At 55.9% G+C, this 19,725-nt stretch overlaps 1 protein-coding gene and 1 pseudogene across 7 annotated transcripts in view; one reads left to right on the forward strand and one right to left on the reverse strand.

Moving 5' to 3' along the window:
• MINK1 (misshapen like kinase 1) overlaps positions 1 to 19,725 on the forward strand; it is a 965,829-nt gene that overhangs the window by 159,838 nt on the left and 786,266 nt on the right. The window lies entirely within an intron of this gene.
• LOC146783043 (ATP synthase F(0) complex subunit C2, mitochondrial pseudogene) lies at positions 17,981 to 18,361 on the reverse strand (annotated as a pseudogene).

Here is a 19,725-nt window from a genome sequence, read left to right on the forward strand (position 1 = left end):
GGGTCCAATCCGGGCACCGACACCACAGCACTCGACATCCTTCGTGGGACAGCTCGAATCCAGCTCCTGGTCGTCGTCCTCATGGCTGAAGAGTCAAACTTCACCTCTTCGCTCCTGAAACACCTGACATCGGTTGGTATTAGTCTATCGTGCCCCTGGTCACTGGCAAGTGACCCAGACTCTGTCCCCTCTGCTTTCAGGTTCTTCAGATCTTCGATCCAGGCTTGGATCACACCGGACACTTTTCTTCTTCCCAGCAGCAGCACTTTGCGGCAGATCGTCATTGAAATCAACGACGATTCCCGACACCATTTGACACCTATGCACCCGGCTTTCCTGGGTGAGGTAACTCGAGTACTCCGGTGTTCCTGTGGGTGCTGGCCCTAGAACCCCCTAAGTCTATAGGGGTTTGCTCAAAGTCCTCTCCTAAGTGTCCTTAACTTCTAAAAATTCCAACCACGACTTTCCCATAGAACAGTACAGTTCTCACACTGCTCGCGTCCCCCGTGGGTCTCCTGTGTCACTACCTTGGGTGGTTCCTTGGGGTCCCAGCGATTCTACGTGCTCTAGGCACTGTGTTTAGTCAAGTCTTGGTTCTTATACCACTTTCTAAATATATGGTTTGGTCCGCCCCCTAGGGCCCTTTGTTTATTGTGCTATTTACTGTCATTTTAGAACTGTATTATTGTGTATCCTGGACACTAATCTCATAAAGAGATTAGTAGTGAGTGTTTAGAAATAAATACATATATTTTATATATATTCTTTGTGTGGTTCTTGTGAGAAGTTGGCCTGATATATGGTGTCCACTAGTTCTAGTGGACACCTTGTATCAGTCCAAACAACCCCTTATGCTGATAGGTTAAATACAACCTTTATTGAAAGCTATCCTAGTGGTAGCTATGGAGAGCAGCCTTCAGGCTAAGTCTTGAAGGAATGTAAAGCAGCTTGCTTTACCAGTCTATAATCTCTTGAACGATCAAATGAAAGGACAACCACACCAGGTATATATTTAATATATATGTATTTAGGATAAAACACACCCCTCTAGTCTCTTTATGAGACTGGAGTTCGAAGTACTTAATTTACAAGTTAGCAATCAACAGTAATAGCACAAATACACGTTTGGGCCCCAGTTGCGCACCAAACCATATACCAAAAAAGTGGTATAAGAACTACGACTGGGATAGACACAAGGCCTAGAGCCTGTAGAATCGCTGGGACCCCAAGGAACCACCGAAGGTAGTGACACAGGGGACCCACGGGGACTGTGTGTAAACACAACCGCGGGTTCCCGTTAGCTTCTATGGGCAAAATGTAAAGATTAGGGACACTTAGAATCGAGTCAGGACCAAACCATTTTGGACTTAAGAAGTTCTAGGGCTAGCACCCACGGGAGCACCGGAGTACTCGAGTTACCTCATCCAGGGAAGCCGGGTGCATAGGTGTCTTTTGCTGTCGGGTCGTGTCGTCGATGACAATGGAAGCTGGCGAAGAACTGCTGCTGCCGTGAAGAGGAGAAGTGTCCGAAGAGATCCAAGCCTGGATCTAGGATGGAAGGAACCTGAAAGCAGAGGGGACAGAGTCTGGGTCACTAGCCAGTGACCGAGGGCAGGATGGACCAATGCCCACAGATGTCGGGTGCTTCAGGTGAGTTGATGGGCGTCTTGACTCTTCAGCCATGAGGTCCAGGAGGCGCCGATGACGACCAGGAGCTGGATTCAAGCTGTCCCACGAAGTCTGTCGAGTGCTGCGGTATCGGCGACCAGATTGGACCCAACAAGCCTTGGCAACGGCAAGTCACTGGAGATCAGAGAAAGGACTGCGGTGCAGACCAGCAAGGTCTGAGGGACTCACCCAGCGAGGGTAAGTCGGGGCACGTCTGGAGCAACCAGGAAATCCCAATTAGAAGAGGAGTTTGCTTCGTGGGGACCTACTAGTCAACAGGCTAGCGATCGCGAAGGAGCCTCGAGCGGTTGCACTTGAAACTGGCCCACGGGTCACTCGTTGAGTGGAGGCCAGCAATCTTCGGTGCAGGAGGTACTCAGGGCTGAGGCTACTCAGAGCCCAAAGCACAACTTTGAGGAAGTCCCAGAAGATAGTGTTGCTGCAAAAGTTCACAGTGTCCAGGGGTCACGGTTCCACGTCACCCACGATAGCTACGGGTCTCAGCTTCGCTGTGGACTCAGGGTAGCCTCGGGAAAGTCTGGAAATCCACCTCTGGTGATGCAAAGACTTTGGCGTCCGGTGGGAGCTTCAGTGATGCAGACCGGTCAGTTGCTTCTTTGGTGCCTGCCAATCAGGAGAGTCACTTCTTGACCCCAAGGGAGATTTCTTCAGTCTTCTGGTCAGGATAGAACATTGAAGGTCCAGGATATATGTTGCAGAGTTTCATCCAGGGTAATCTAAAATCGCAAGGACTGGGTTCCCATACTTATTCTAAGTTTGGGGTGTTGGACATACTCTAGGGACCCATCTATGGGAGGATTTGGAAAGAGGGGTGGTTACACCCATTTCCTTTGTCCAGTTTCGCGCCACAGCAGGGGCAGGTAGCCCCTGCAACCGGTTTGAACTGGACTATGCACAGGGACACCAAGTGTGCCCCCAGTGCAGGACTTCAAAGCAACAGAGAGTGCTCCCGCCTAGCCCCAATACACATCTGCCTTTCTGGGGAGGTGTTTACACCTCCCTGGGACATGAAACCTATTGTCCAGGCCTCCCCAGCTGAAGTTTCGGTCAGCAGCAGGAGGCCAGACCCTTGTCTGTGGCAGAGGCATCCATTTTGTGATGCCAGGGTGTCGGAGTCTGGACTGTGCGAGCCCAGCTCCGAGCCTACCTGATGTAGCCGTCCCTTTTTTCCCCTTACAGCCACCGAATACGGAGCCCACCCTGGCCGGATCCTCACCTTCTACCGTTTCATACGCCTGGCCCTTTAACAGAGACTCGGAAGTTCCCACATCGAGCCTCTGGGGGTGGAGTCAAGCGACGTCACCATTGGATACAGACCTGGCACCCTATCCCGTGGTGGTGGAAACCCGGAAGCAGGAAGACGCTGCGACAGCCGATCCTGGGAGACAGCGCGAACCGGAGTTCCCAAAGACTCCCGCAGTTCCTTGTGACGGGGAGCCTGGAGGCCAACGTCCCTGTGATCCGCCCATCCGCGTTCCCGGAAGGACGTGGCTTGATCAGGTGCGTCAGCGCTTGCGGGGAAACCGGGAGACGGGCGGTGGGTCTGTTAGGACAGGGGCGCTGCTGTGGTGAGTGCGATGTGGCTGGTTACTGCAGTTCAGCCCCCAAATTCCTGCACGACCTTGGTGGCAGTTTCCCTCCTCACACTGCCTTGAGAGAACCTGGTGTTTCTTCCCCCCACACCCTCTCCTAAAAAAAACGCCCAAAGAGCACCGTAGCCCTAAAACGTGCTATTTTCTTCTTTTGCTTTCCATATATCCTCCCATGTTGGCCCAGCTGCCCTGATCTGCGCCCTGAAGGATAAAGGCCCCAAGGAGCAGCGCCCTGGTGGAGAACGTATCCCCGAAAGGAACACGTGGGAGTCGTCCCTACAATTTGTTTTGTTTCCCTTACCCTACGAACTTCAGAGCTTTCATATGGGACCAATTCATTAATAAATATCATCCCTTCAAGCAACATACGTGTGGCACGCTTCCTTCTTACGACACAGGGCTCTAGAAAGTCCTACCGGGTTAGACCTGTGTGAACATGTCTCTCCCTCTAGAAGGGTGGAATGCTACCCTCGCCGCCAGGACTGGCGGGGGGTGGTATTCCAAAGCGTTTGACACCAAACACGACATGTTTCTGTGCAGCCATTCCAAAGTTAGTATTTACCGCGAGGTTATAATGCACTTAAGAGTATATGGTCAGGCTGCACCACAAACCGCATCAGAGGAGGTACTCCGAACGCTGCAGAGGGGCTCTGCTCATGCAGGGGCACCCTCTCACACAAAAACCCAGCACTCTGCCTTCAGGATTGTTAAGGCCTGCCATAGGAGTGACTTATAGGTTTTATATGTGTGTGCAATGGTAGTGATATAGGTAGCCTATACCACTGTAAGGGGTGCAAGCACACCCTTACCCAGGCTGCAGTAGCAGACCTGTGGTGCCATTTTGGAGTGCTTCCCAGGGGTGGCATAATATATGCTGCAACCCCTGTTAGGCCTCAGAGGTACCTATGCCCTAGGTACATAGTATACCATATACAAGGAGCTTATAAGGCACTCCAGAATCCAATTAGAAATGTACCTAATGTACATGGAAACCATTTTTAGAGAGGAAGCAGCTAGGCTTGGGTCCTGATTAGCAGGGCCACAGCCAGACTAAGGTCGAAAAACAGTGAAACACCAGCAAAAAGTGGGGGTACCCATGTGAAGCAGATCCTACTCTCCTACAGTTCTCCTTTCATTTAGTGATTTAAGAGGTTATCTCGTAAACCAAGCTGCTTTACATTCCTTCAAGACTTAGCCTGAAGGCTGCTCTCCATAGCTACCACTAGGATAGCTTTCAATAGAGGTTGTCTTTAACCTATTCATCAATAAGGGGTTGTTTGGACTGGTGCAATGTGCCCACTAGAACTAGTGGACAGCATATGCCAGGCCACATTCGTCAGAAGAGCAGAGCGTTGAGCAGCCAGGCCTGACTGGTCTTGGCATCCTGCTCTGTCTCCTCCATTGACCCCTTGCCTGCTTGCACACTGGTCCAGTGCATGGAGTGTCTCCTACCTGCCCCCGTACAGGATCACTGGAGCTGTGCATGGAGATGCGGGAGGCGGTACCAGGCCACCTGGTAGGCCAGAGCCCGCATGTACTGTGCAGTCACAGCCGCCCAGATGTGCGCGTAATTCCGCATTCACCACGCCTGGCACACCACCTGCCGCATAGTTTGCCAGCTGTGACCGGGATGAAAGGGATGCATCACCGCTCCCAGCACTGGGCACTAGCCAGCAGTCCCCTTCCCCTGTTAGACTCACCGCCCCCGGTGCAGTAACCAGCGGAGGGGCTCGCCTGCCACTCGAAAGAAAGCTACACATGGAAACGCAGTCCAAACTGAGGGAAAGAAGGCTTTGCTTTCCTTCATGAAGAGTCGTCTTCTGCTGAGCACATGGATCCTTGTTCACACGGCCGTGTGTACTCGGAGTACTGTCCCGCAGGCCTGTATGACGGAGGTGTCCCCTAAAACGCGAAGTTATGGACACGGAAATGAATTTCTGAAGAGCGCTTTTAAAACACTGAATAACACAGAAGTAACTTCTCTTGCAGCAGTCGTCCTTGAGCAGGTTTGTGCTCGCGACTGCGGCGTCATCTGTGTTTACTCGGAAGCTGTACGTTGCATTCATACTAAGAGGCAGGACTTCAATCCTTGTCAGTGAATACAATTGTAAATAGGAACTCCATCATACGAGAGCCTTTGTAACAAGCTGTGTGTTAAAGTGTAGGTGACGTCAGAGTGCGCCTTGAATCGCACGATAAGCGCCGGCGCCCTCTCCCCGTCGCCACCTCAAGGGTGGCAGCGGCTTGTAGATGTGAGGCTTAGGTCACGGTCCCTCAAGGCGCTGTAGCGCGGCTGTGTAGCTTGTCTTTTATTAGCATAGATTCCGTAGCACGAGCCCAGCTGTACATTACATGTGGAGTCGGATCGTTTGCATCAATTGGGTTTACACTAATACACTTTACATGTAAGTTGTTTGTCGAGGATCACAGGATGTTGAGTGTAGCGCGTAGCCGGGTTTCGAGGCTGAATCCCCCGGTTTCAAGGGCGGCAGCTCAGGCCGAAGGCTTCCCTTGTGCCCCTCCATTCCTTCCTAGGCTTTTTGAAGCAGACACATTAACACAGCATCTCTTCCGGATCCCTCTGCTTGCACCATTGCATCGCGTACTGGGGCGTGGTGCATTGAAGCGGCCACTCTGCGGCCCTCCCCTGGCATCCACAGCTCCCACCCCGGGCTTCAGGGCGCTGCAGGCCCTCGGACTGCCGCTGGCTGCAGGGTGGGCTCCTCCTGACTATGGCTGGTGCATTGAAGCGGCCCTCCCCTGGCATCCACAGCTCCCACCCCGGGCTTCAGGGCGCTACAGGCCCTCGGACTGCCGCTGGCTGCAGGGTGGGCTCCTCCTGACTATGGCTGGTGCATTGAAGCGGCCCTCCCCTGGCATCCACAGCTCCCACCCCGGGCTTCAGGGCGCTGCAGGCCCTCGGACTGCCGCTGGCTGCAGGGTGGGCTCCTCCTGACTATGGCTGGTGCATTGAAGCGGCCACTCTGCAGCCCTCCTCTGGCATCCACAGCTCCCACGCCGGGCTTCAGGGTGCTGTAGGCAGCCATCGGACTGCCGCTGGCTGCAGGGTGGGCTCCTCCTGACTATGGCTGGTAAATGTAAATTTAAATTGATACTTGTATAGCGCACTACTCGCCCGCAAGGGTCTCAAGGCGCTTGTACGAATACCGCTGTGGAACCCATGCAGTGAAGCAGCCACTCTGTGGTCCTCCCCTGGCAGCCACAGCTCTCACACCGGGTTTCAGGGCGCTGCGGGCCCTCGGGCAGCTGCTGGGTGGGCTCCTCCTGGCTTGTACCGTACCCCTGCGTGGTGTAGGAGGAAGGCTCGTCTCATCCCTGATCACTGGAGGGACTCTTGGAGTACATGGGTGTGCCAGGGGTCTGTGCAGCACATGCCAGGGCCTGGCTGTTCTAGAGTCCACATTGGCTGGGTATAAACATGGCGCCGAGGTTTAGTGCCACCAGTGAGAAGGGTGTCTGTGCTGAGGTGGGTTGCTTTTCAATTTAGTTTTGATTTGAAGAGCGATGCTAATCACCTGTGAGGGTATCCAGGCGCTACGTTCTTGCTGGGGTGAGTCAAAAATCCAGGGCTTGGATCCCTGTCTCAGTTCTGGGCACGGAGGGGGAGGTCGATCCAGGGCTTGGCGGCGAGTTAGGAGAAGGAGTGTCTGCCACTGTGGCTTCAGCGGAGGCGGGTAGTGTGTGCGAGGGGGTGGAGCGCAGGTGTCTTGAGGGTTGGTGGAAGTTCAGGCGGTGGTTCATGTATGCTGGTCCTTGGTTGTGGAGGGTCATGTAGGCGGGGAGCATAGGTGTCTGGAGGGTTGGTGGAAGTTCAGGCGTTTGTTGATGTATGCTGGTCCTTGGTCGTGGAGAGCCTTGTAGGCGTGTGTCCGCATCTTGAATTGGCATCTCTTCTGGAGGGGGAGCCAGTGGGGGTTCCTGAGCTGGGAGGTTATGTGGGTCCATTTGGGAAGGTCGAGCATGAATCTGGCAGCTGACTTCTGTATCCTTCGAAGTCTCTTCACGAGTTGAGTGGTGATTCCTGTGTAGAGTGTGTTAGAAAAGGTAGACGGACCAGGAGGGTCGGCCGGGGTCAGGAGGAGAGGTCTCCGGGGAGAGCCGTCTCCAGCGATCGTACAGATAAGTAACTTCCCCCCCCACAGACAGATGCCACACAAGGATAAGGTTCAGTGTTCTTTATAAGCACTTATTTAAGGTACGGTGGAATGGTACAAGGAGGTCTGGACTCAGGGGTCCCCTCGATTATAGTCTCGCAAGGTAGGGAAGGGGGTAGCGGGGCAGTCTATTTACCAATTAGGTAGTCCTGATGAGAGGATGATGAGCTCACAATCCTCGAGCTTGGTGGTTAGGTGGTACGGGCCGCGGCAGCGCCAGCAGGTCCCGGTGCGGATGGTCGATACAACGGGCCGCGGCAGCGCCAGCAGGTCCCCGGAAGATATACGGTCCGCGGCAGCGCCAGCAGGTCCCGGTGAGGATGGTCGTTACCACGGGCCGCGGCAGCGCCAGCAGGTCCCAGGAAGATGACTGTTGCAGAAGGCCGCGGCAGCGCCAGCAGGTCCCGGTGAGGATGGTCGTTACACGGGCCGCGGCAGCGCCAGCAGGTCCCAGGAAGATGACTGTTGCAGAAGGCCGCGGCAGCGCCAGCAGGCAGGACGATGGTTCACACGAGCGGCTACGGCAGCGCCAGTAGACCGTCACGGTTGAGTTCACTCGGTGTCTCTCGACTCCAGGATACAACTGCCTTCCTGCTCCGGAGCTGCCTTAGTTATAGGGCTGGTGCCCTTTGATGTCCGGACCCTCGCACTTGGAGGTCGGAGGGTCCGGGATGAAGGTGTCCAGACACCCAGCAGGGGGTGGAGCCAGTGCCTGGGGGAGCTGGGGGCGATCGGCACCTGGCGGGGGAGAGCCCTTGACAGTTCGTTCTCCCGTTGACTTGCCAAGTGGTCCGCTCACCTCCTGGGGGGATGGTGGTGCCGGGATGTCGGGGCCGGCCAGGCCCGGGGTTAGGGTCGAGGGGAGGCCATGCGGCCGCGTGGTGCAGGGCCCCAGATGACGGCTTGACCCGGCCGGGAAAGCCGGTGGGGCTGGACCCCGTGATGAGTAGGGGTCCGAGGGTAGAGGGTTCGTCGGGAGACGGGGTACAGGTGCTTGTCGTGGAGATATGCCAGGTGGGCCGGAGTTCGGGCCCCGTCGAGCGGGGAGGGAGCAAGCCGTCTGTGAGGCCTGTCCAACATGCGTCCCCCCCAGCTGAAGGCGGGGAGAGTCACCCATCTCCTTGGGGACTCTCTTCGTCGAGGCGGAAAAACCGGGACAGGCCATCCGCGTTGGCGTGGTCTTGGCCTGGTCGGTGCTCCACGGTGAAGTCCATTCCCTGCAGGGAAATGGACCAGCGCAAGAGTTTTGGGTTTTCCCCCCGCATCTGCATCAGCCATTGCAGGGGTCGATGGTCGGTTTGTACCCGGAAGTGGGTACCGAAGAGATAGGGTCGGAGCTTTTTGAGGGCCCACACTACTGCAAATGCCTCCCTCTCGATGGTGCTCCAACGCTGTTCTCGGGCCAGGAGACGTCGACTGATGAAGGCCACCGGCTGGTCATGACCTTCGGGGTTCAACTGAGAGAGGACGGCTCCGATGCCGTGGTCGGAGGCGTCGGTCTGCACCACAAATTCCCGACTGTAATCGGGGGCCTGGAGCACCGGGGCGGTGCACAGGGCGGCCTTCAGCTCCTCGAAGGCCGCGTGACAATCAGGAGTCCAGTTGACCCGCTTCGGTTGGTTCTTGGATGTGAGACCCGTGAGGGGCCCCACGATACTGCCGTAGTCCTTCACGAACCGCCGGTAGTAGCCGGTGAGCCCCAGGAAGGCTCGGACTTCGGTCTGGGTGACGGGGGGCTGCTAGGACTGGATGGCAGCAATCTTAAGTTGTAGTGGGGCCACCAGCCCGCTCCCCACTTGGTGCCCAAGGTAGGTCACAGACCCTTGGCCAATCTGGCACTTGCCGGCCTTAATGGTGAGGCCGGCCCGCTGGAGGGCGTGTAGGACCTCCTGGAGGTGACGGAGGTGGTCGGACCAGTGGCGGCTGTATACAGCGATATCGTCCAGGTAGGCGGCGCTGAACTCTTCAAGTCCCGCCAAGACCTGGTTCACAAGGCGTTGGAACGTGGCGGGGGCATTCTTCATGCCAAAGGGCATGCCCTTAAATTGATAGTGGCCATCGGGGGTAGAGAAGGCTGACCGTTCCTGAGCCCTGGGTGTGAGGCCGATCTGCCAGTAGCCCGCCGTTAGGTCGAAGATACTAAGGTAGCGGGCGGCACCCAGCCGGTCGATCAGCTCGTCTGCTCGGGGGATGGGATGAGCGTCGGTCCGGGTGACAGCGTTCAAGCCCCGGTAGTCGACGCAGAATCTCAGCTCAGGGGCGGAGCCGGGGGCAGCGGCCTTGGGAACTAATACGACCGGGCTGGCCCAGGGACTGTCCGAGGGCTCGATGACCCCGATCGTGAGCATCTTGGCCACTTCCTCCTGTATGCAGGCCCGTACCCGATCTGGTACGCGGTAGGCCCGGTGCCGGACAGGGGGACTGTCCCCGGTGTCTACGTCGTGCAGACACCAGGGGGTGACCCCGGGGGTGAGGGAGAACAGGGCAGCGAACTGCAGCAGGAGGTCCCGGCAGTCCTGGCGTTGCTCCGAAGTGAGGGCGTCAGAGAGCCGGACCCCGTCCACGGAGCCGTCCTTCTCCTGAGTCTTCAGGAGATCCGGGAGGGGCTCGGAGTCTTCTTCCGTGCCACTGTCTGTAGCCATCAAGAGGCTTAGTTCGGATCGCACAAAGTGTGGTTTGAGCCGGTTGGTGTGGAGGACCCGAAGGGGGTTTCGGGAGGACCCCATGTCGATGAGGTAAGTGACGGGGCTTTTGCGCTCGACCACTTTGAAGGGCCCCGTCCACTTATCCTGCAGGGCACATGGTTCGGTGGGGGACATCACCCATACTTGCTGCCCAGGCTCGAATTCAATGGAGGAGGCATTGTGATCATACCACCTCTTCATGTCCTCCTGGCTGGCCTCGAGGTTCGCCTTGGCCATCTCCCTGAAGCGCCGGGTCTGGTTTCGTAAGGCCAGGATGTATTTGAAGACGTCTGGAGGGGTCGTGAGGGGGGCCATCTCCCAACCTTCCTTGACTAGGCTGAGGGGCCCTCGCACAGGGTGCCCGTAGAGGAGTTCAAAGGGGCTAAAACCGAGGGACTTCTGGGGAACTTCCCGGTAGGCGAAGAGGAGGCACGGGAGCAGTACATCCCACTGGCGACGGAGAGGCTCTTCCAATCCCCCAATCATCCCTTTGAGAGTGCGGTTAAAACGTTCCACTAGTCCGTTCCCTTGGGGGTGATAGGGGGTTGTGAATCTGTAGGTGACCCCGCATTGTTGCCAGAGGGACTTCATGTATTTGGATATGAAATTCGTACCTCGGTCGCTGACGACTTCTCGGGGGAAGCCTACCCGGGAGAAGATCCCCATCAGGGCCCGGCCAACCACCGGAGCGGTCACCGTCCGTAGGGGCACCGCCTCGGGGTAGCGGGTGGCATGGTCCACTAGTACCAAGATGAACCTGTGTCCTTGCGCCGTGCGGGGGTCCAGAGGTCCCACAATGTCTATCCCCACCCTTTCGAACGGGGTGGTGACCACAGGGAAGGGTTGCAGAGGGGCTTTCAGCTTCCGACCACTCTTCCCGCTGGCTTGGCATGTGGGGCAAGATCGGCAGTGGTTCAGGACGTCATTCCTCATTTTCGGCCAGAAGAAGTGGGTCACCAGGCGACTGTACGTTTTGTCCTGGCCCAGGTGTCCAGCCAGGGGGACATCGTGGGCCAGGTTGAGCAGAAAGTCTCGGAAGCGGAGCGGTACCACCAGAACTCGACCGGCCCCCAGCTCGGCGATTCTTTGCTCGCTGTAGAGCAGGTCGTTATCCCAGTAGACCCAGTGGGTTCCGGTGGTGTCCCCGGCGTTTTGGGTGCTGGCTTGTTGGCGGAGTCCCTCGAGGGAGGGACAGGTCTTTTGTTCCTGGCGGAAATGTTCTTGGGTGGGCCCCCCTTCTTGCCGCCACTGAGCCAGATCCGGAAGGTCCTGGTGTTGCGCGTCTTCTTCGGTAGTCGGGTCCGGGAGGTCGGACTCGCCGTTGTCCTCTACGGGGGCAACCGGGGGCGGAGGTGCCGGCCATTCGGTTTCTCCTGATCGGGGGGCGGCACGGGCGGCCCTGGATCGGGTGGTTACGCAGGCCCAGTCCGGGAGGCCCAGCATTCCCAGGTGCTCCCTTCTCTCGACGGTGGCCCACGGGGAACTCTCGAGGTCATTCCCCAGGAGGCAGTCCACGGGGGCATCGTCCCGGACCGTCACCTTCAGTAGGCCGGAGACCCCTCCCCATTCAAACGGGACGCAGGCCATCTTACACATGCTCTCAGAGTTGTCCGCCGAGCGGACGGGGCAGAGAATGTTCGGTAGGATCTGCTCGGGCTTCACCAGGTGACAGCGGACGGCCGTCACGCTGGCGCCGGTGTCACGCAAGGCCTCGGCTCTCTGTCCATTAATGGTCACCCACTGACCGTATTTTCTGGTGTTGGCGGGTAGGGGGGCCCGCGGAACCATGTCTCTTCCCCCTAAGCATGCCAGGACCATGGCGGCCGGTTCCCACCCTTGCTGGGCCGGCTCATACTCTTCGGGTCCCTCCGATGATTGCTCTTCCCCTAGGGCAGCGGCAGCTACCTGGCGGGGCTTGGGTGTTTGGTTTAGCGGGCAGTTCGGATCATTGGCGTAGTGGCCTAGTCGCTGGCATCGGTGGCACGTGACGTTGGCTCGGTACCCAGGCCGCAACGGGGGGTTGCCCCGGCCGGCCGGAGGCGGGGTGCTGGCTACGGGCGTTGCGGGCAAGGCGTCTCTCCCTCGCCCCTGGCCCCCTCCTCCTCCCCGAGGACGGTGCTGGCCTTGGTGGTTTCTGGTCTGTTCGTGTGGCCCCCTCCGGCCCACTCGGGTGCTTTCCCATCGGTCAGCTTCGGCGGCGAGCTGCCGGGGGTCAGTCAGCTTACTGTCGAGTAGGTGCTGCCTGAGCTCGACGAAACAGTTGTTTGATAGGTGCTCCCATACCATAAGATTGAAGAGTTGTTCGTAGGTGGTGACCTGACTTCCCTTGATCCAACCCTCGAAGGCCCGGCTGAAATAGTTGACGTACTCTACCCAAGTTGTACCTGGGATCCGGGTGCAATCTCTGAACCTCTGGCGGTACATCTCGGGCGTGAGGCCGTAGCGGGTGAGGAGGGCAGCCTTCATGTGGTCGTAGGACGACATTTGGTGATCGGGGAGCTGTAGCAGGGCATCGCGACCCTCATTGATAAATCTCCCCCAAAGTCCGGCTCCCCAATCGCTCCGGTCGATCCGGTGGGAGGTCATTGCGATCTCATAGGCTTTAAACCACTGTTGTATGTCGTCTTCTCGGACATACTCGCGGACCACATCCTTGGGGATGTGAACTTTTTTCTCAATTGGCCCTGGGGTGTGTGGTCGCTCAGGCACCCCCAGTTCCTTATTCTGTTTGCGCAGTTCTATTTCCGCCAGTTGGCGCTCGTGCTCGAGTGTTATCTTTTTCTCTTCCAGCTCTCTCTGTCTCTGCTTTTCCTCTCGTTCCTCTCGAAGCCGCATATGCTCGAGGTTGAGTTTCTGTTCCGCTAACTTGAGTTCCCCATCCATCTTGAGTCGTGCCATCTCTAATTCGTGTAATCTGACTCTGTCTCTTTCTCGTATCTCCTCCTGCGAGGGGCCCGTTCCCCGCTCCTCGGGAGCCGTGGCGTTCCCCTCTGGTGTGATGCTGTTTTGGTCTGGGGGTCCTGCGACCCCAGTTTCTGTCCATGACTCAAGAGCGCGCTTTAGATCATCCTTGGTACTCAGGCCGGTGGTAGCAATGCCAAGTTCTATGCAAAATTGTCTCAGTTCGCGGTGGTTGTATTCTTCTAATTTCTCCATTTGGAACTTCTCGGTGGGGCTGCTATCTTTGCTTGACATCGTGCTTTGTCGTGGGGTGAGCTACTCTCTGTACGATTACGCGTTGATTCGGATCGCGCCGCTGGCCACCAATGTTAGAAAAGGTAGACGGACCAGGAGGGTCGGCCGGGGTCAGGAGGAGAGGTCTCCGGGGAGAGCCGTCTCCAGCGATCGTACAGATAAGTAACTTCCCCCCCCACAGACAGATGCCACACAAGGATAAGGTTCAGTGTTCTTTATAAGCACTTATTTAAGGTACGGTGGAATGGTACAAGGAGGTCTGGACTCAGGGGTCCCCTCGATTATAGTCTCGCAAGGTAGGGAAGGGGGTAGCGGGGCAGTCTATTTACCAATTAGGTAGTCCTGATGAGAGGATGATGAGCTCACAATCCTCGAGCTTGGTGGTTAGGTGGTACGGGCCGCGGCAGCGCCAGCAGGTCCCGGTGCGGATGGTCGATACAACGGGCCGCGGCAGCGCCAGCAGGTCCCCGGAAGATATACGGTCCGCGGCAGCGCCAGCAGGTCCCGGTGAGGATGGTCATTACCACGGGCCGCGGCAGCGCCAGCAGGTCCCAGGAAGATGACTGTTGCAGAAGGCCGCGGCAGCGCCAGCAGGTCCCGGTGAGGATGGTCGTTACACGGGCCGCGGCAGCGCCAGCAGGTCCCAGGAAGATGACTGTTGCAGAAGGCCGCGGCAGCGCCAGCAGGCAGGACGATGGTTCACACGAGCGGCTACGGCAGCGCCAGTAGACCGTCACGGTTGAGTTCACTCGGTGTCTCTCGACTCCAGGATACAACTGCCTTCCTGCTCCGGAGCTGCCTTAGTTATAGGGCTGGTGCCCTTTGATGTCCGGACCCTCGCACTTGGAGGTCGGAGGGTCCGGGATGAAGGTGTCCAGACACCCAGCAGGGGGTGGAGCCAGTGCCTGGGGGAGCTGGGGGCGATCGGCACCTGGCGGGGGAGAGCCCTTGACAGTTCGTTCTCCCGTTGACTTGCCAAGTGGTCCGCTCACCTCCTGGGGGGATGGTGGTGCCGGGATGTCGGGGCCGGCCAGGCCCGGGGTTAGGGTCGAGGGGAGGCCATGCGGCCGCGTGGTGCAGGGCCCCAGATGACGGCTTGACCCGGCCGGGAAAGCCGGTGGGGCTGGACCCCGTGATGAGTAGGGGTCCGAGGGTAGAGGGTTCGTCGGGAGACGGGGTACAGGTGCTTGTCGTGGAGATATGCCAGGTGGGCCGGAGTTCGGGCCCCGTCGAGCGGGGAGGGAGCAAGCCGTCTGTGAGGCCTGTCCAACAGAGTGCTTTGCTGTAGTCCAGCCGGCTTTGACTGGGGCTTGAGTGACTGTTTTCCTGGTGTGGACGGGCAGCCATCTGAAGATCTTTCGGAGCATGCCGAGGGTGAGTGTTAGAATCCAGATTCTCTGGTTGACACAGGAAGGTACCTGTGTCAAGCAGGGATCCCTTCTTCCAGTCAGGGTAAGGGGTTACACTCTAACAATAACCCCTGCTCACCCTCTAGGTAGTTTGGCGCGAGCAGACAAGGCATTATCTTAGGCGTAATGGTTAAGCATTTGGGACCATATACAACAATTCAATGATACCCCCACAAATGGACTCCACACTGGGTTTATCAATAATAAGTATTTTATATTTAAGCAGACTTAGCACAAGACCCAATAACGGTAAAACGGGCCCACAATACTTTGCAATAAGTAGTTCTTGAGGTTAAGCGTATTTCAGAAGTTCTGTGCGCTTCGTGCGCGTCGGGCGGTTCGTGTGACTGTAAGAGGCTCGCGAGCGGGGCTCACAAGCGTTTGCAGACGCTCCGGGCGATGCGTACACCTTACGGTGCGAAGGGGGCACAGTACCTTTATCTTTCAGGAGTTCGTCACAGACTGTGCGGTGAATTCCAGCGCGTTTGTACGGCGCAATGTCCTTTCAGTTGCGGTGCGAGCTACGGCTCGAAAGGGGTCTCAGTCGCGTTGCTCAGGGGGACAATGCGGGTGTACGGTGTGTTGGCTCTTCGTTGCGGCGTTCGAGCCGTACCTTGAGAGCGGTGCCTTTGTTCTCAGCGCGATGTGAAGCAGGCAGTGTTCCCGGGGGGAGCCACGTGCCAACCACTCGACGCACCACAGCCTGCCCTCAGCAAGGGTAGGGGGCACGCACAAAGGGTACGATGCGGAGAGGGGCAAACAGCAAGTGTCACAAAGTCCTTCCCTTGCGTTGCGAGCTACGGCTCGAGGGGCCTTAGTCGCGTTGCTCGGGCTGGGCAGGGGGGCACAGGCTTGCCCAAGTACGCACCGAGTTGAGAGGCGCACCTTTTTCTCGGCGTCAGCTTCACGGGAAGATTGGTGGTTCTCAAGGGGGGTGAAGTCCACTGGTCCTGGGACTTCGTTCAGGGGGCAAGCTCAGCACAAGCCCTTGGAGACCTTAAACAGCACAAGTTGAAGCAAAGTTTCTCAGCAATCTTTCTCCTCTCCTTCAGTAGCAAGGCAACCACTGCAGGCCAATCCCCCAGGTCAGGAACAGTACTCCTCCCACAGCTTTCCCGGTTCCTTCCCCTCAGGCAGAGGTTCGTCTTGTAGCAGAATGTTATTTCTTAGGAGCAGGGCTCCTACCTTTATTCTACACTTTTATTGTTCTCCCAGGCCAGGGGGGCCCTTGCCTAGTTCAGTCCAGTTCTGGAGCACTTTGTTTACGCGATGCAGGCTTCTTCATTCAGGGTGCAGGGCAGAGTCATCAGACGCTCCACGGTGGCGGAGCCGGCATTGTGGTGGCAGAGAACAGTCCTATTCAGGGTCCAGGTGTACTCCTCCCACCCATCTACCTGTCAATCGTCCTATTGACCCACCAGGCTACCTAGCCCTGCCCATCTGGGTTTCCCCAGCCCTGTCACTCACGCAAGCCAGACAGCAGATACACATCACGCAGAGGCGGGCTGAAATGGTTAGGGAAGCAAAGGCCATCTTTCTAAAAGTGGCGTTTGCGAACACAGAACATTAAAATAAACCTTGCTAACTGATTCACTTTATTATTCTGAGTTCAGGCATACTAAACTCGATTTTCTACCATGTTCCCTGGGCCTGGTAGGATCATAGGATGTAACAATCTTAACAGCCCATTCTGGCCTATGAAAACAGGGTACCCTTACAATAGTGAAAAACGAAAATGGCTGTAATTCACTAATAGGACATGCCACACACATCAGGGCTTGTCCTACCTTACGCTTGCAGTGCACCCTGCCCTTGGGCCTGCCATAGGGGTGACTAATATGAAGTTAAGGGAAGGTTTAGGGACTGGCAAGTGTGCACTTGCCCAGTCAGCATGTCAGTACCAGACTGCACGCAGGTTCTGCAATGGCAGACCTAGACACATTTTACCAGGAAGCTTCTGTGGGTGGCACAACCAGTGCTGCAAGCCCACCAGCAGCATTTGTATTTACACGCCCTAGCACTCCTGGTGCACTTTACTGGGGTCTGACAGTAAACCAAATAAGCCAATCATGGAATCCAACCAACATATACATTTTCCATAGGGAGCACTTGCACTGTGGCACTGGTTGGCAGTGGCACAGCGCTCTGAGCAGCCAACACCATAAAAACACATGAGGCACAGCGACAAAAAGTGGAAGGGAGACTCATGCCAAGGTGCCAGGTCTAACAGTGAGGAAGCAGATGAAGACTGTGTTTATCTGGCCTTCATGATGAGTTTGCTGTCCAGGATGATGCTAAGGTTGTGGGCGTGGTCTGTCAGTGTGGGTCAGAGTTTAGTCGGCCACCTTGTGTCTTTCCACTTGATGGTGTTGTTCATAAAAGTTAGCACCTCAGTCTTGTCCGTGTTGAGCTTCAGGTAGTTGGTCTTCATCCAGTTGGCGACCCTCGTCATGCAGTTGTAGAAGTTGGCCTTCGTGGTGGTAGGGTCTTCTGAGAGCGAGAGGATTGTGTTGAACAGGTCGGGGTTTTGGGATGAACCTTGAGGTACGCCACAGATGAAGCTCTTGGGTTCTGAGGTGAAGGGTGGTAGGCGGATTCTCTGGATTCATCCTGTGAGGAAGAAAGCGATCCATTTGAGCGGGTCGTCACTGGATCCCCTTGTGGTGGATCTCTTGAGTGTGTGATGGGATATGGTATCGAAAGCTGCTGAAAGGTCGAGGAGGATCAAGGCTACTGTTTCTCCACGGTCGAGGCAGGTTCTGATGTCGTCGGTGGCAGTGATCACGGCGGTCTCCGTGCTGTGGTTTGCACGGAATCCAGATCTCTTGAGTGTGTGATGGGATATGGTATCGAAGCTGCTGAAAGGTCGAGGAGGATCAAGCCTACTGTTTCTCCACGGTCGAGGCAGGTTCTGATGTCGTTGGTGGCAGTGATCAGAGCGGTCTCCGTGCTGTGGTTTGCACGGAATCCAGACTGGGAGGTGTCCAGCAGGTTGTTTCTCTTCAGATGTTCGGTGAGTTGGTGGTTGATGACTTGCTTTTTTTTCCTCGATAATTACAGTTTTTATTCACCTTCTCTGAGAGTAACAGAGGGACAGTCAGGAGCCTTGAACGCAGCAGCTGAAATGGAGAGCAAATAGTGAGGAATACAAGTGCCCATGGGGTAATGGGAGGAGTGATTGAAGTCACAGACACCTGAACATGTATGTAAAAATAGGACAGGGCTGTCAGCACCCCTCACATAGCAAACATGATGAGGAAGGCGACCATCAAACAGAAGAGACCCATGGCTTCGGACCGAACAAAGCCCAGGATGGCATATGAAAATAGCTGTTGTTTTAGGGGTGGGTTTCAGGCATAGCCAATGAAGAGGCTCCCAAACACTGTACCAATGCCGGCACCAGATCCAGCCAGTCCCACAGTGGCAGCACCAGCACCAATGAACTTGGCTGCAGTGTCAATATCTCTGGAAACCGCTCTGGTTTGAAACCCTTGGCGAGCGACTTGGGTCAATACATTCTGGACTGGCAGCATGGAAGCCGAGAGTGGTCGTCAAGACAGCCTGGAGCCATTTTTCACCAAGGAGGGGGTAGACACAAACTTGGCGCAGGCGTACATGTCAAGAGTCAGCAAGGGATGGATACGCAAGCAGCTGCTCAGGGACACAGAGGGAAAGAAGTGGTGGATGACTTTCTTGAGGCCTTTTGCGGGTAAGGGAGGCAGAGTGATGGGGTGGTAGGTTTTGAGTTTGCTGAGGTCAGTGAAGGGTTTCTTGAGCATTGTATGATAGGATATGGTATCAAATGCCTCTGGGTGTCGCCATCCGTGTGGGAAGGAGGCAGCAGTGATGGATGTGTTGAGAATGGAGGTGAGTTCTTTGAGGGTCTTAACATCTCGCCTGAATCTGATGGGGCAGTGGGCGGTGGTATTTATATAGCATACTTCTTCAAGCAACCTCTGGGCCTTGGAATTACAATTCAAACAGCCTTCCTTCTAGAGTCGAGCAGAAGAGGTGCTGTAAATAAATGCCGAAATCAAGAAAAAGACAACCAGCTAATGCAGTGTGTCGGAAATGTGGTTGATTTGTGAAGGTGTCTCGACTATCTTAATAAAACAACCTGTTAACGTCATAACAGGGTTCAGTGAAAAACGCTTCTTCACCCCAGGCTTGTGACCAAGCAACCAGCAGTTCCACAGCGAATTAGATCACAGAAATAAACAACATTACAGTTAAGAAAACTATCACTATTCAAGCCAATTAGAGGCAAATTAAAACAAATATAATAGAGAAAATGACAGGCCAATGGTTTAAATGCACCGTGGGAACTGGGAATACTGATTTTATCGTTTTTAATGGAAAAAATGCCAAAGCATGTTGAAAGATGTCAATGAACTTAGAAAATGACCAAAAGATGTTGTTCCTACACCAAAATTGAGACCATTACCAACAAACTGTTCTGCTTCAGAGGCATGGTGGTCAGGGACCGAGTCAGTTGACTTGCATGCTGGTACACTGCAGTGCTTCCAGCCCCCTGGCACTCTTCAGGAGGTCCCAGTCCCAGCTCCAAGGGAGAGATGGATCTCTCTGCCACTGCTTCTCGCTTTGGCCAAGAGTCCCAGTTTCTTCAAGTTGGTGTAAAAGTCACAGGTGGTTCCTCTTGCAGCTCCCAGGTGGTGCTCAGGGCAAACGTCTAGTGTTCAGGTCGCTCCCTAGCCCCTGCGGCTTCTGTGGGTTACAGTGCAGTCCACTCACAGCTTGACACATGGATGTTCCTCATAGGTTGGAGCCCTTCTCCTGCTTTCTGGATCTCATAGGCAGTAACAGGAGGTCGCCCAAATGACTGTTGGGGAATACTTGCAAGCTCTGGGTTCAAGTGGGGATTAGGACCCACAGTTCCCAGACTTCTTTCCTCAGATGTCCTTCCAGGTGCAGGGATGCTCTGGAGAGCTGGTGTTAAGGGTCTATTTCTGTCCTCTGCATC

Source organism: Triturus cristatus, chromosome 12 (genome assembly GCF_964204655.1).
Source record: "Triturus cristatus chromosome 12, aTriCri1.1, whole genome shotgun sequence".
In the NCBI taxonomy this organism is placed as follows: domain Eukaryota; kingdom Metazoa; phylum Chordata; class Amphibia; order Caudata; family Salamandridae; genus Triturus; species Triturus cristatus.